We start from the raw sequence: 17,533 nt of genomic DNA on the forward strand, positions 1-17,533 counted from the left end.
CAAATGAAATTCGAAACTCTTTTTACACAAGGGAGGCATAATGTCAGCATTCTGACTAGATGATATCTGTTTAATTGATCGCAAAATTAGATTGTGTTTATAAATTGCTTATATAAGTGCACAACTATGTTGTGCAAGATGTGTACCACTGTGCGGCATTAGCATAATATATAAGCCTAATTTACACATATTCGCAGCATAATATATTTTCGGGGCAACCGTTCCAGCTGCCAATTTGCTTAGCTGCCATTTAAATATCAATAATCCCCGTGCCCGTTGACCGAAGAGCCATTGCTCACGCCATTTCTGCCCAGGACTGAGACATATTGTCCGCAGACCACACACCGCCGCCTCTGCGCCCGTAAAAAATCACCGACGGACGGAGTCTATCTGTCAAATACATCAAATCTTCACCCTCGCTGCCCTGAGCAAACATGCCAAGCCAGGCGGAGCTGGGAAGAGCTGAGCCGAGAAGTGAGCCAAGTCTGAAATGTGTATATCATTTGGATTGATTGCTGGGTCCACACAGGGGCCCACCCAGGCCACACTCGGAGAAAATACTGCGCTGAACGGCCAACAGCTAAGCACTGCAATTAACACACATCACTTGCTCGTCCTTAAACAAAATTAATATTAATGCAAAATCAAAAGGTGACACGATTAAAGGAAACTAAGTATTCAGAAGGAATACTTGCTGTTGCATCAAATGATTAATAAACCATTAAATTATTTGCTTATTTATTTTTCCGAGTGTAGACCAGAGTGCCGACTGGAGAAGTTTCGGGGTTGAGCATGTGTGGTGCGGTGTCTTTGTTTGCGGCTGTCGGCCTGCGTTTGTTTTGGTGAGTGGGTGGTTGGGTGGCTGGGTGGCTGGGTGGTTGGAGTTGCGTGCGTGGCGGCTGTGTTTTCCGCTGGGCGCGCCTGGTGGGAGGGTGAGCGGGTGAGAAGGAACTGGAGGAAGTGGAAAACCGGTACCGGAAGGTGCAACGCCGGCCACCAGACGCCATTGCGAGGCGGCGTCTTCTGGCCCGCTTGTCACACTCAGTTTGTCGACGCGTGCAGCGGGTGAAATGAGTTATGGCCCGCTGGGGACTTTGGCCAATGGATCACGGCTTAAAGCTGGCCCAAAATTCAACAGGGCGAAATGATCATCGCGAGCCGCAGGCGGCAGACCGTAAATAAAAAGCCATAAATAGTCAACTTGCGGCTGAAGTTTCTGGCTCGGCTTGGCGGAACAATGCACCACACATCCAGCGCAACACACCTGGCTCTAAACTCTGAGCTGTCGAGCCGAGCTGGCAGCTCGGGATGCAGAAGATGTGGACGAAGTGCAAAGCGCTTCAAACGATTTTCCGCAAAGTTGACTGCCTCCTGCAGTGGAAGGTGTTTCGAGTGTGCCCCGCCGGCGTCGCGCCCAAAACGCCCACACTCCAGCCCAAATGCACCGAAAGAAATTTGAAAACTTGCTCTTTCATATTTTAAGTTTGAACTTCTCAGGTTGAACTTCTGCTGAACCTCTGGCATTAAAGAACGCTAAGAAAAGGAAGACATTTCGCTCCCAGTGCAGCCAACATTCCGCTGTATCCCAATCTTTTATACAGCGAGATGGGTCGTGTGTGCTTGCATGTTTACTGTCACAACAGCAGCGAAGGCGACTGCAATAAAATTCTCGCCAAAAGCCTTAAGGTATTCCGCAGCAGCCAAATATGCGAGTTTGTAAGACCGACGGCGCAGAGAATCGAGTTGAGCTGGAAAAGCGGTCGTCGAAGGCGGAGGCGGAGGGCAGGACACTTGGGATTGGGTCGCCAACTTCACACCCAATCGCGGCAAATTTTTGGCAACAAACTTTTGTGCGAACTGGAGGAGCAGCCGGAAAGCAGTAAAACGAACTAGTGGAGGCAGGAGGCGCAGACGAGAAATCAAACACACTAGAAACTATTTTCCAAAGCCCATAGATAATGAATTCACATAAAGTAGAATGTGTGCAGGATAGAATGAAATTGCGGCATTTTAAATTCGTGCAACTCCAATTGTAAAAAAACACATTTAAGTGCAAGCAATAAAGAAATTGAACCAATTTTTTTGCGTGCAGTCTGGAGCTGAGTCAGTGGAGTGCCGGAATGCGAAAGCGAAGTACTCGTGAATGTGGACGAGGACTTTGTGCTGCGCCAGAAGATGTGGGAAGTAGATGGTAAGACGCCAGGATGGGCACGGAGATATAGGTGCGCCGTGCAGCCAGGACGAGTGGCGAATTTATTGCCCAGGGAAGCATATCGTGGCCCGACGTCTCCCGAGGATCCCGCTGCCTGCGCGGGTGCTGCAACATGTCGCAAAGTTGTCGAAGCAGGGACCAAAGTTTGCGAGCGGGCGCTCCAAGAAGTTCGGCGTCGAGGAGCACAAAAAATTAGGAGCTGAATATGTTTTAGTGGCGCTACAGCGCTGACAGTTCTGTAAAATATACGCCGCGCTCATAATTTATATCAGTTTTGTTAACTCAACGTGACTGCGTCGCGGGATCTCGCCGGAATAGGCTGCCAAATGTCTGCCGCAGCATCTGGAAGTCTCCCAATCCCCGGTTCTTACTCCGACTCACTCGACGGCTGAGCCGCTGACTCCCTGGTTGCTTCCACGGACTCAAGAGCAACGGCCGCACGTCCGTGCAATTAGCCAAATGGCCCCACCATCTGAGTTATTTGACTTCGCGTGCTCGTGGCGCCCCGCTTTTTGGCTAGACTTGAAACTAGACCCACCATTTGGCAGTAGAAAAAGCGCTTTAAAAAGCCACAGAATGTGCTCGCAGAACAAGGTTCGACAATAAAAACAATGTTAAAATATAGTAAATATAAGTACTATAGTCTGCTATAGGTACCTTTTAACTTAAACAGCTGACTGCAGCATTTTTGCTGCACTGGTTTGGGAAACGACCAACCTGGCGGATACGTAACTGAAACACTCATTCAAGGCGGAGAGCCGCAAATGCCAACGGTCTGCCCCACAATAACTCAAATCCCAAATGCCTGCCATTAGTGGTCTGCAGCAGAAGCCCCCTCATAGTTTTTGTTTAATTAACTGGCGAGCTGGGAGCCTCAAAGAGGGGAAGCCCGAAGAGCATTGTTAATCCACTTTGAAAACTCAAAATGCTCTAATCTCTAAATGTGTGGGGTTGTGGAGCACTGAAAGCTGACCACAGAACAGCCGCAGCCCATAATGACAAAAGGGGATTTCCCACTTGCGTGCCTCGATTTTCCCCTGAATCCTTAACGGACTGTATATTTATGGCACTGGCATCAAGGAGTATATGTTCAATATAGCACAGATGTAGAAGGTTTATTCCATTTTACCCCAGCAAAATCTTTGAAACTTTCGGCATTTTTAAAATGCAAAATGATAGTACTGTCTATCAGGTTGCAAACAATTGAAATATATTAAAACGGCAGTATGAAACCATTGCTACATTATGGTTCTCGACACGTATTTCCCTTGGTGTTACTCGCGCTAATCGAATTACTTTAATTAGCCCATTCTGGTCATTAAAGTAAACGGCAACCAACTCGGCGAAGACTGCGAGTTTTGTTTGTGTCCTGGGACTCCATTCGACTGTCAATCAGAGGCGAGGAGCGATTTCGATTCGAGTGATGGGAAATTGACAAAATGAAATCAGTCATAAGAATCAAGAGCAATGCAGCAAGGAACAATAACAATAAGAGTAAATCTCATTATTCTTCATTTGATTTCACATTCGCAGGCTCTTGAGAATCGGGGCGAATCGAATGAATCTCGCCTTTCACACGCAGCTCACAGCAGTTCGTAACGTTGTTTGCCACCCGCCCATTGTTGTTATAAATTTCAATTAAATAAAAATCAAATTAAATTATATGATGGCCATCGACGATGATAATGAAACGACGACGACGACGATGATGATGGCATGGCGATTTCGACGGATATGACGATGGATATGGCGTGCAGCCGGAGATAGCGAGGCTGGCCATAATTGAAATCTTCAATGTGCTGATTTTAATGGCCACACAGTCATTGCAATTACTGGTACTTTGGTGCGAGTTGGTAGTCCATCAAAGACCGCCTGATTTATTGCTTTGTCTTGGCCGAGTCGCCGTAATGAGCCGGATCCCTGGGTTAATTACTCCCTATAGAGCCAGAGTTACGTACCGAGCCAGAGTTTCGATTCCGATGCCGATTCAGTATCGATTCGCAATCAGGCTGAGAGCCCACTGAATCGCTGGCCTTTTGTGACATGCAATCTTTGTCATGTTTTCGTTTTGATTTTCAGCTGGGCCAAACCAATTCGTTTTTGATTTGATTGCAGCAGATCCTTGTGGCCCCCATCCTCGCCCTTTTAAGCTTTTTCCCTTTTAATCTTTTTCATTTTGCGGCCACAATTTAGTGCATTTTACATTGTTTGTAATGTCAGCAGTGACAGTTGATGCTGCCGCTGCAGTTGTTGTCATTTCATAATTCGACCCAGGCGACCGGTTTTTCCCAGCTTTCCCGGCTTTCCCGGCTTTTCGCCCCCTGCTGCTGGCAAAGCGGGCAAACAAAGTTGACATTGTGCCAAGTGCAATTAATATTTGATTGCGCCCTAAGCAACTGCGTTTGACCCGCGCCGCCATCAAAAACTATGCAACTACCCATTTGCCAGTTTCAAAATGAACTCACTGCCCGGAAAAATGCATTTATAGGGAAACGTCAAAACCCCTGATTTGTCAGGTCTTCATCTTCCAAGTGCATTCATAGTAAATTTCATACATTCGGCTGCCACGCTGATATCATAAGCGAGTGAGTTAGGCACTTTTGACCACAAACTTTTCCATTAAGCTGTGCCCGGAAATTATCTCGTCGCATTAACGCAAAACGCTGCTCGCTCGTAAATCCCAACCCATTCGGTTTCCCCCTTCAGCGGACCACGACTGCCATTAAAGCCTGATGGCAAACTTTTGCATTCGGCTCCAAAATGAATTAAAAACGATTTTATAGTTGCAGCAGCAGCGCAAAGCTCTGGGAAATGTAGATAAACATGAGACGACCGAGTGCAGAACAATTTCAGGAGTGCCCAAAACCAGAGCTCAGCATAAACAGCCTTGTGCAGCCCCAGACTTGCCGGGTATTTCTGGTGGCTCAGGCACGCATGCCATTTGGCAAATGAATTTCCCTGCAAATAAACAATTGTGCTGCTGCCGCCCAATCCCCGCCTGCAGCGCTTTTCCAGGTTGGAGCAGGTCAGTCCTGGCACGGAAATGCGAGCCGAATAGTTTTGAATTCTTCCAGGGAACGCAGCTAAACAGCTCTAAAAATAGCACCCACTTAGTTCAATTTACAATAAAATTATACCATGTATTAAATAATTAGAGAGATTGCCATATTTCTAGTGGACTTGCCAACTTGGCTATTTATAAGACAAGATAGGGGTTTTCCAAGCGGAAATTGAAATACACGAGTCCTAGTTTGGGTAAAAAAGCCGGATAAACTGCGCCGGAATTTTTGGCAGTGCTCATTTTTAAGGCATGAAGCTCTGAGCTGCCTGTGCCCCTAAGCTTCACAGGCAGCTTGATGTATTAAAGCAGCGGCGTACATGGCGTATGATTTATATATGCAGTGCGGCAGAAAGAGCCTGCAACCCGGCAAGTTCCCCAAGTGGCGTTCACTTTGCAACCAATTACAGGACTTGTCGCCTGGCCAAAGGCCAAAGTGTTAAGCACAGTTCCGCTTTGATCCGGGGTCATTCAATTAAATAAATGTCAGGGCCAATGGCGCGTCCCTTTTTGCGACGTGTGGACTGCGTTAATGATCGGCCAGCAAAGGTTGATTTTTGCAATGGACGCGAAAAGAGGTTTCCTGGAAAACTAATTACGCAAAATGCGCCCTTGGTTATTTTGCGCCGGAAAATACAGTAACGATGCAAACGCAGCACTGGCGAGTTCAACAAGTTGCCGCGGGGAAAACACGAGACTGCAAACAAATAATTTAAATGCTTGCCAACATTCGGTTAAAAACGGAATGCAGCTCCGTTGAACTAATTGTTAAATCAACGATAAAGAGTGAAACATTCCGAGCAGCGAAATGAAACGATGGCAGAGGCAGCTTCAAAGGAGCAAAAATATTTCCTGAAAGGGGGCAGCGAGCATTTAATTCGCATGCAGAAAAGAGGATTTGGGATTTCGAGTCGAGATTGTTGCAGACGCAACTGGAGTTGCTGTGGCACTGGTTTTTCCTGCCGCTGCTGCTGCTGCGGTCTCCCTGCCGTTATGCTTTAACTAAATTGCGGTGGCTGCGGCCAGCTGCCACGCCCCCTTTTAATCCCCGCGCATGTGTCTGTGCGCCTGCATGTCGGTGTGCCGGCAACAAACACTCAAACAATTAAAAGTAAAAATTCTGCAAAAGTTTTCGCATTAGTTTTGCGTTGATGATGCGCTCCAAGTTGCCGCCCGTCGACAGCGGCTACAGAAATTAGCAGCAGCAACTAATGCGCATACGGACTGCGCACAGCAGCGGCCAGGCGAATAGCTCCACAAATGTTCTTTTCCATTATCCAAACTATTTATCACTTACTTAATGATACATGACAGCGGAATACCCACATTTTTAGCTTACTACAATGAGGTGAATTCTAAATAATATCCCTTTTGTTTTGGAGACTAAACAGGTTTTGAAGCAAACTAGGCTCCATCTGCGAAACATCTTTCGAGCGACTTACCTAGGCTGCTGGAGCCATTCAGGAGCGCCCCATTCTCCTGACCGCAGCTGTCCCTCGTGTGGATGACGCCGGGGAACCCCAAGCGCCAGGCCAAACGCCCTTCCGAACCCGTTCGCCTGTGCTTAATGTGGCGCGTCAGTGCCAAGTGTCGCGGTTGCAGAATAACGCTTCAGTTGGCCCGCCCGATTTCGGCACTCGGGCTGCATTTTCCGCCATTTTTGTGCTCCTGGCAGTCGTTTCTCCCTTGGTTTTCCCCGTGCTGCTCCGCGTTGCCCCGCGTTTCCCACTTTTCCGCCGCCCAACCGCAGCCGCAAGTCTTAAAGTGCCCCCGGCTGGATGCCTGCATCACCTGCAACACCTGAAGCTTCTGGTTTTGGCTGAGGTGAACCAAAAAAGCGGTGGCCCAGCCATTTAGAGCGCTGCATAGCGCCAACTCGACGCAATGATCGATCTATTGGCCAGCTCGGTTCGTTTTGGCCGTGTCTGAGTGGCATACGCAATGATGTTGGGCACAGCGCGATGCGGATGCGGATGCGGATGCGGATGCCAGGAATGCCAGGATTGGATGGCCGGCCAATCAGCACCACTACCACTACACCACCACTACTGCTCCTTTGAATCGACAAGTCGACAAACCTGCGCTAACCACCAAGGAGGCCTGCAGCCAGACCTTTTGTCCTGCTTCAATTAGGCTAATTAGATGTAGGTAAACATAATTGCCCAAACTAATTTACGATTCTCCGGCCAGATGCTGCTGGAGAGATTTCCGTGTGATTTGCGCCTGCACTGCGAAAAAATCACTTTGACATTAAGCTACTAAGCTGGTATGAAATCCAGTGAATTATGCAAACCTCGACAATCACGTCTCTCCATCGTTCACACTGAAATCCGAATGATGACTGACCATAGATTTCTCCGTGTGTCAATTTAATTCACATGAAGGGAGAGATCTCGGGTCTTAGCTCACGTAGCCATCCACTGGACACACAATGACACATCGATGACATTGACAAATTTAAGATTAGTGTCCGACAAGAAGGGCAGCAAACTTCATTAATTTAATGACAACAAATTGAGTACGAGTTCGGCAGAGTCGAAGATGGGCATAAATTGCATTGCACATTTATGTGGGAGCCGTTTAGTCGGGGTTCGTAATGGACTCGGGGCCCATAATTATGATAATCGAATGTCTCTTGACAAGGCCAATCGGCAGTTACTAATTGGCCATATTAGTGCCGACACGGCGACCTGCTAATTGCCGGGCTCGATTTTTCGTCCTAATCTCGAGGGTTTTTTGGATGCGGTTCAAACGGTTCAAGCGGTTCAAACGGTTCGAAACGAGAAATAATTAATGACTTTACGACGGGCAGTAATTGCAAAAGTTTTAATGAATTTTAACTATTTACGCTACACGTATGAGCCATTTCATATTTGGCTTTTGCGCGCACAAAGTTTTATTGCCATTTGCAGCGCTGATTTTCCGCTTTGAAATGCGCTGCGAGCTCAAAAGTATACCATATATATATTACCTGTAAATGGGACTGAGGGGGCTGAAGTCGGAAAGACGGCCTTAAATGCAGTTAACGAAGCGTTCAAGGTTGCCCATCCAGGCAGTTGGAGCATAAAGAACACCGGGATCATGAGTTGCACTTTAAGCAGGCAAATTTATTTCGCACGACTTGTGCAAAGGCATTCGCAGTGGACAAGCACAGGATGTTAGGCCTGTTTTAAGGCCTTGGGATTGGAGGAGAAGACAAAAGCTGTACGATTTGTGAAATACCTCTCTGAAAAGGACTCTTATCTCAAAAAATTTGCAAAGCATTAAAGGGAAAAATAGCTTCAATAATCATATAAATATGTGGAAAATTAAAAGGTTTACTTTAGCAAAAAACAATCCGATCGATTAGTAAAACATTAAAAAAACTTTATAAATTATAAATAATAAAACACTATAATGATAGATAAAGCAGCGCTTTTCACCCACTGTACCACTGAAACTCACCTCACCATTTTCCGAGTGTCACGGCCATATTTACGTTATCATTTTTCCAGCATTTCATTCTGCGAGTCACGTTGCTGTCATTGCCTGCTGAACAATAAATATGGGCTGTGTGGCAGTGTGGCATGCGGCATGTGGCAGAGGAATACAGCCCGGTGGGTACTGGGTACTGGGTACTGGCCACAGCTTGTTTGGCCAACGATTAAATTGACCGCTGCAAATTGTCACAAGTGCTTACCTAATAAAACGTTATCATATTTCATTGATTTCGCCCCTTAACTACCGCCGGGCGGCATGTGTAAGCCATTTGAGCTACGGCCTGGAATTAGGCGATGTAATGAGCAATTTGCATTTGGCCTGGGAAAATTCGAATTGGCCAATTGCGCTGCGGCGGCTCAATCATTAATTGCATTCGGGGCCTGGGGAAAAGTTTTTGTCAGACGTCCCCGACAAACTAATTTAAAAGTCGAATAGAATTTGCAAGTATTTCGCAGATAGTTTCTTTTACACTTCCTTGGTTTTTTTGTTTTCAGTTTGTTCTCCTTTTTCTCCTTTGGGGGAACTCAAAAACTGCCAGACAGCTCGATAGATGGATAAACTGGCAGGAGGAGCCAGTCGGGCGGACAGGATTGGGATTGGGATGGGGATTGGGATGGGGGGTCCAAAATCGCAGCAGACGGCTAGATTTGCGTGTCGAAAGTTGGCTGGCTGGCCTTTTAAATTGGCGCTTAAGTTGAAATTGATTCATTTGGACAACGGCAAGCCCGGTGGTGCTGGTGGTGCTGGTGGTGTCCCGCCATTCCGAACTACTTACATGCAACGGCGCGATAATTTAATTTATTTTCAAACTCAATTTCACGAATTTTTTTCGCACGCTCGCGCTTTTGACTTGATTTTGTGCATCTCTCTTTTCACTTTTTAATACCCTTTTAATAGCCGGGTGTGCTACCACTTTAGGGAAGATTCAAAGCTTTAAAAAGATGCTGCCATTATGAAATTACATTTTTACTGAATGAGTTTCCTCTTAGCATTCGAGAAAGTACAAAAATTAAATTAAATTTACGCAGATTGCAGACTGAAAATACTGATATTTAAAGATAATTTTCGAAAGAGAATGACCTCATAGATACAACCATTTAATGATCTCAAAAATCGCATTATTCATTTATTCCTGCTCCCAAGAGATTTAATGAAGTAACATTTTTCAGGACCGACCCAAAAGGGTGCTCCGTAATTCGATAAACCCTGGCCAAATCCTTCCGTTTCCATTTAACGTTGCCATGTTGCCGAACCCAAACGAACCGAACTGACTAGAACAGAGAGTGGCAGCGAGAACAGAGATCCGGGGACTGGACTTCATTATGTTCAACCGGCTGTCCGGCGGATTGGCCGTCCCCGTCCCCGGCGCCAAAGCACCACCCCGCCCCTTCAAAAGCCCGTCGAGAAGTGGAATTCACGCTAAAACAGTAAAAATTGCATTGTTTTTCCCGGAAAAGTCGGGCTGGGATGGGGCTGTGTGGAAATGTGTTGCGCTGCTTTCAGGCGAGAAAGATCCCAGCAGCGGCAACCTCGAAATGGAAATATTTTCGTTCTGATTTATTTCGCCTCTCCTCACCTGGCAATTAGTTGAAACTCATTGAGTGGGCCTTGAGCTTGAGAGTTGGCCTGCGGCTTTCCAGGGAGTTGGCCAAATTGAATTTGCCACTCGTATGCAAACACACACTCACCTCTTGGCTGCACTTTTCATCTTTTCATCATCGCCGCGCACTTGGGTGTAGTTTTCAAATGAAAGGGGTGGCAGTTTTGAATCGCATTTTCAGCGAATGGACCTGAATTGCAAATGCAATTTGGCGATTGGTAAAATAGTTCACTGCTTTGGTGTAATTAAGCTAGCATTGATGCCCTTTTCAATGGCTTAAATAAATCATTTGAATCGGCTATTGTTCAAATTTTTATTGGCTCTACTTTTATGCGTGGCGAGTTTTTAAAGCCAAATAGGATCAAACTTGAATTTCAACAAATATTTGTTTGTTAGCCAAACCAAAAAAAAAGATAATTTAAATGTAATAATTGAAGTACGTCGTTTTGCATTCCCAGTGGGTTTTTCCTCAGTAAAAAACAAGCAGGAACGCTGTAGTCCACTTCCCCCACTGCAATTAACAATTAAGGATTCCATTTAGAAATATACTTGAGATTAACCTACGTGCGTGGCAAGCAGCCATACATATTTTAATTTAACATACATCTTAGGCCTTCTGTTAAATAAAATGTAAATCAAATTAAAGCAAATGAAGGAACACATTTGTGATATTGGTGCAGATAAACTACAAAGCTATACTTAACTTGCGGCAATGCTCTTTAACCGTCAAAATTTCCCCTTCCTTGCAGGACTTCCTAATACCTAACAAATTGCCTTGAGCTTCCATTATGAATAGTTGGCACATAAGGCCAAAGAGCGCAAAAATCCAAGCGTGCATTTCTGTTTACAGAATAGAACAACTTATACCGTACGGCTTATATACCACAAGTATATTCCCACCGTTTCATTTAATTAAAAAGCCATGCGTGAATTCACAAATATATCAAAGTTCATTTGCATTGAAACAGTCGTCAATGTAATGTTTTCAACATTTAGGAAAGAAATCCATACATTTATTAAAGTCTTTCGAGCTTAACTAGAATCTGCATGCTTACTCTTAACTTTCCTTTCATTATACAAGTAGTTTCCACAGCACGGCGTTCATACGGACAAACAGAGCGACTTGTCTAGTATAAAAATATATATTTATGTTACATATATTATTACTTATTTATTATGAATCTAGTGTATCCGCAGAGTGAAAGGATTACGCGTATATAGGGTAACGGGTATAATTAATTAATTAGAGAGAATTTGCTTAAAGTGCCGCAAGAAAGTGCAGATATTTATGGAATGTCACTCCTTAAAGCGTCGCGATTATAAAAGCTTAGCTGGGTGCACTTCTTTCCAGTTTGAGTTGGCGTTTCTGTTTGAGTGTGGGACACTTAAGTCCGTGTGATTGATTGCCTGTAAAATATATTATATTCGCGTATTAAATTTATTGACATTCCCGCGCAAATAAATCACGACTTGGTGTGACATGACAGCGCATCGGAAGTGAGGAAAGTGGCGAGTGTCTGCCAAAGGATTTTCTCGCATTATCGGAACGCAGAGGGTTTGGAGGTGATTTCCCCCTAAGCTGGGAATGACTTTAAGGGCTCTTTTCGCTTTGAATTAAGTTTGCTTAAACTTGTGATGAGTTGTCCCGAGTTTCGATTCGTTAAAAACTTGATTATGTTAGGTCAGGTCATGGACTTGCCAAAACATGCTCCCAACCATTAGCTAACTTTGTTCCATTATTTGTTCTAATAGAATTCCACATATACAGAATGTACGGCCACTTACTGGACACCCTAACACCTTTCCCCAAATGCACTGAAAGAACGCATTCCTGTATTGGCCAAGTATGCTTGATTTCCATATCTTTTTGTGAGCCTTCGGTTGATCTTACTTATTCTTCAACTCCTAACTGGTACGACTAGAATCAAGAAAGAGAAATAGAGAAAATTGGTGCAGTTTTTCCGAGTGCTTCTATATTCAGCTTTGACTTTCTGAGAGCCGCAAAGTCCGCTGGCGGCAAAAGGCAAAGTAAATCCTGGAAAATACTGCTTCTTCTGGCCGGGCTTACACACTCGACCCAACTCTAGTTGCTGTTTGTGTTGTTGTTTGGCAGCATTTCTGAGCAAATTAGATTTGGCAACTTAAACTTTTCTATGACTTTACTCATGTAGAACTTAAGCCTTTTTCGTGTAGTTTTCCAAGAATTTCTTATTAAATTAGCTACTTTTTCAAAGAAACGAACCCGCCACAAGCGGCCAAGGAATAAAAAGGGACAAAAAAGGAAAAAATGTACGAATTCTCGGGGCTCTAGAACATTTTTCCACAACCCTCGAAGGCTGCAGTCATGAGTGAGTTTTGAATGTGTGTTGATGCTGAAAAGTTTACTACACGACTTCGGACACACGCAAAAGTTGCAATGACAAGAAAGCCTCGACTTCGAATTATCAGCAGCATTTGGATAGCGAAGTTTTGGCCCAAATTGAATAGCTAATTGATTATGTAAGCCGGCAGTTCGGAATGGACTTTAAGCAGATGGCTCGCCCTCGTTGCTGGCATTTTTTCCTTTCGGTTTCTGGAAGTCCTTTGCCCAACTTGTCAGCGGTGGCTACTGCCTGCTTTTTGGCTTTTTGGCCATGGGCCAAGCCAAAAGTGTCCTGTTTTGTGGTATGATCTTATCTCAATGCCTGCACCCAACAACATTGTGTTGTCACCGGGCTTTGTGTGTGGGTCGCAATGTTTCGGCCTTGGCATCTTGACTTGGCCATAGATGCGGTTGCCATGGATGTGCCTGCTGCCTTCTGCCTTCTGCCTGGTGCCCTGTGCCTGCCCCCTTGGCATTTTCCCCTGGGCGTTGGCACAATTTGGCTGCAACTGCTTGGAAAATGACAGAAACTAGAGAAACTACAGCTGGTGCCCCGTTGTTGTGGGTCAGAATTTAAGTTGCAGGCGCACTTAGGACGCATAATGATAACCCTTGACTTTCGCAAAGCAGCAGTACAGCAGTACAGCAGCACAAAGCAGTACAGTGCGGAACATAACAGAGGAGCCGAGTACGAACAATCCGAACAAGTGGGCCTAACGAGTGAGCAGCTTTTTATGCGTGAGCCACTGACTGGCAAATGATGTCAACGAGAAGTTGCATGCCCCACAACGCCACAAACGCCAGACTGGGGCACATCAGCCATAAGAATTCACTTACAAAAATGTCTAGAACAAGGGGCACAATACTTCTGTTATGACTTTTAAAAGTTTGTGTACTTCGGATGATGTATATATATTTTCGTCTAGCCCCAGAGGTGACTTCCTGGCAAAATCTTGTGGGAAATTATAGTTTTAGCAGTAAATCATTTAAATTCGCTACAAATATATATATTCTTCAGTGTATGTGTGTGCCAGCAGGCAGCAGACGCTCAAGTGCCTTCAGGCATTGGCAAATACTTGTAAATCACAACACAGGCCAACGAATGCGTCATTGCGGTGGGTTGGCTGGCCTTGTGGGTGGCGGGTGACTGGGTGGTTTTGGTGGTGCGTGGCATGCCTAAAAGCATGCAAATGCCTTTGTAAATGGCGCTAATTTGAGTGACAGCCACAATTGCCAGCCACTCGACGGCATCCGCACAATTCTCGTCTCGAAGCCAAAGAAAGAATAACCGCATACATGCAATGCCACTCGTTGGCTTAAATTTAAAATCAAGCACTCTCGGGCGAAAGGCGTAAATGGTTCACATTTGGGAGTGTACAAGGAGCTGAGTTTGGGGGCTTGAAAAAATGAACCGACTCAATGGCATGCCATATAATATTTTATGCTGATAAATTGCCTTTTTTATTGCATTTGCTTTTGAGTGAAAACATTTTCTTGGCGGTGCCGCTTGGTGGGGTGGTGGGTGGTAGGTGTGGGTGGCAGGTCAAAGGTCCTGCCGAGAAATATGGCAGTGCTTGAAAAAAAATTACACCAAAAAATAATATCAAAAAATCTACCTTGGGTAGTTATTTCTGCGCACACTTACCTGTGAATGCTAAACTATATATTACCTATTCATAGGCAGCGCACATACGGCATGATTTACTTAACAGGACTTGCTAATTGCACAGCCCCTTTGTATAACTTTTTCTCAGTGCAGAGCTCAGTTGACTCACTGCCTCCAAAAGGCAGCTGGCAAAAGGCAGGAAAAGGCAGAAGACGACAGCCAAAGAAGCAGCCGCCGCATTTCGGGTCGCCCTGGTCGTTTGTTATGTAGCTGATGTTTGATTATTATGTTTGATGGCATTCGCCAGTGCGAGGTCCTGGCTTTGATGAATGATCCACCACTTTGCGGCAGGCAGGCAGTCGGAGGAGCTGGAAACTGGAGCTGGAACCTGCCAACTATCCGCCGGAGCAGCAACAACTTGTCCGGCTTTCATCTTCATGTTTCTCCAGCTGCGAGGGTCGCCGAGCGTGAACGGGTTGGTTTAACCCTTCAAGAAACTGCAGTTGCACAAACTAAGAAAATTTATCAAAAGGCATCCTAGTATCTAGTATTTTTGCACAGTGAGTGCATAGTAAGAAAGTTCATTTTAATCTTAAGCGTTCCTTTTTATGAACGAACCATCTTAAGATTCCCCTTCGCCTAGGATTGCTTTCAGACTGGCATTTAATGGGTTAAGCCGCCATTGCCATTTGGCAGGCGGCAAACAAAGCAAAACTGAAATACAAAGCGACTGAAAAAGGACACAAATGCAATAATACCCACTTTGAATTCAATTTACATGCCAGTCCACACACAAAGGCACAAAGTAAATGAGCGGGCAGCGCAGCGCAGCAGTTGCAAAAATAACAACGTTCCGGCTCCCAAAAGCCAAAGCTCCAAATCCCTGGCCCAAACCCCCCGCTCCCCTCTCCCCACGCCCCACCAGCCTTTAAGCCCCTGACCGCGCTTTGTCCAATGCTACTTAAAACTAACTTTTGAACAATTCCAACAGAAACAAAAATAAGCGAGTTGAGCGGCGAACTGCCGCCACTGACAACGTTCGTTTAACTGGCATAATGCGAAGCGTTTTAGGCGGTCGGACTGGGTTGGCAAATTAATATCACTCACGTTGGCTGGATACGCTAATATTAGGAAAATGATAGAAATCTAACGATATCTGGACTTATTTGTGGGCTCCGAAAACATTGCAAATCTATTGTTTGTTTGATAAAACTTCTGTAAGTAAATGTATACTTCTTAAATGGAAAATGTATCTCCAAAAATTAAATGTAAAATAAGACAGCCTAGGCCAGGTAGACCTTTTCAGCCTGCTTAAAATATTTGCGCGAATAAAATAACCCCTAATCTCGGCCAGAACCCATCGAAATGCTGAATCTAAAGCGCCGCAGTGACCGACGGTAAATGATTGCGTCTAAAAGGTGGCTTCTAACGTACAGTCGAGTGTCCTTTTTTGCGCCTGGTTAGCTAGAGAAATTTAAATGGTAATAGCATTTGCTTTGCCATTGCCATTGCCAGTTGCCTTGTTGTTGGCCACTTGTTTCAAGTGACCATCAGGGCAACCTCGGTGCCCCCTTGCACCCTTTGCACCCTTTGGGCCACCCCTTTAGCCATCCCGATCCAGTCATCTGCGGTCAGCAACGCTAAGCGACATTTGGAGTCGAAAGCTGGCATTTGTGTGTGCGCGACCCTGCCTCTTTTCTCTGGCCCTCCAAATAAACGCAAATTGTTTTGGCATGAAATATGCACAGTTAATTTTCAATTTAACCCGAAACTCGCTGCCAAGCGACACCCATTCGTCCGCAAGATAAAAAAGGATCGAATGCAAGGAATTCGCGAGCTGAACCGACTGACATTTTAATTGCTGCGGCGTGTGACAATCAATTACGGGGTCACTGCAAGCTGAGACGCTTTCTGAGGGCTTTTAAAAGCCACTTAAATATGCATTCCGATTCGGGGGGATGGTCCAAAACCGAAAAGGAGCAAAAAGAGGCGTGATTGAGAGATGGGGGACAGATACACGACCGTTCGCAGTCAAATTGACAGCAGCTGCAATTCCAACTGCCACTGCATTCAATTAAAAAAACTTCATTTGTTCGGAGCTCCTGACAGCACCCTTACTATGTTAAATGCAACAACGGCCATTTCAATAAAAATGTGATTTATGCGGCGGGTGGGCGGCATTAAAGCCATTTATTTTATTATCAACAACGGGGTCGGGCATCGTAAACATAATTTTAAATTAACGACACGCCGCCAGAGCAAACGAATCGCAGCCACAGGCCAACAGCCAGCCTGGCGTATGCGCAATATTACATAGTTCCTGCTTCCTTCATATTTTTACCTCACTTTTTGCATTGCCTTTTAGGTTTTGCCCCGTTTCCTTCATTTTTCAGCGCCACTCTGCCATATTTCATGTTATTTTTGCTTAGGTGGAATCGCCGGGAAATTATAATGGAGCATAAATTGCGCTTAGATGAGAGGCCAGCAGCAATCGCAGACGCGGCCAACAATTACTGCAGGCCAAGTGCTCATTTGGGCCATAAATAAGTGGCTGGGCGGCCACTTAAGCCGTGGTTGGACGCCAACAAAAGTCAAATAAAATTAAATGGTTATTCATACATCTTCCGAGGACATTGAGACATCGAATGTCGGGGCCAAGGCCGGTCAAATTGAAATATGAAAAGTAAATCAACTTGTTTCGGCCTGCGTGATAAATGGGCCCGAGTAAACAGGTCCAAAATAAACAGCCATTTTATCGCCTACAAAGATTCCAATCGATTTGCTTGCTTTAGTTTTAGCTTTATTATCCTAAGAATATTAAGCTTGCTATAATAACAATTCAAGCCGATCAGCGTTCCACCTGCTTCCGTCGAGAGCATTTTATGTGAACCGGATACCAGTTAACTGTTAAGGGCTTAAAACGAGCCAGCAAACAATAGAACCCTGGGGTAATTTATGTAAAGAGCAGTATTTATGCTGTTTCACACATTTGCCTCGGCCATTTATTAAGTACCCCAAACGTGACTTGCAGATAAATCGCTCATCATTCGCAGGCCGGGGAGCGTGTAAATACGGCCGTTTAATAAACTGTTGACGCAATTATTACGCATACGCCGTGTGTGCCACATTCATTAAGTGCCAGCTGCTCGGTGTCCGAATGCGGCCTATTTCTTAAAGCGGGCAATTAAATAAGATTTTGGTAAATCCTATTTGTC

This window comes from Drosophila erecta, unplaced genomic scaffold, assembly GCF_003286155.1.
Source record: "Drosophila erecta strain 14021-0224.00,06,07 unplaced genomic scaffold, DereRS2 tig00000000-arrow-pilon, whole genome shotgun sequence".
NCBI classification, from domain to species: Eukaryota; Metazoa; Arthropoda; class Insecta; order Diptera; family Drosophilidae; genus Drosophila; species Drosophila erecta.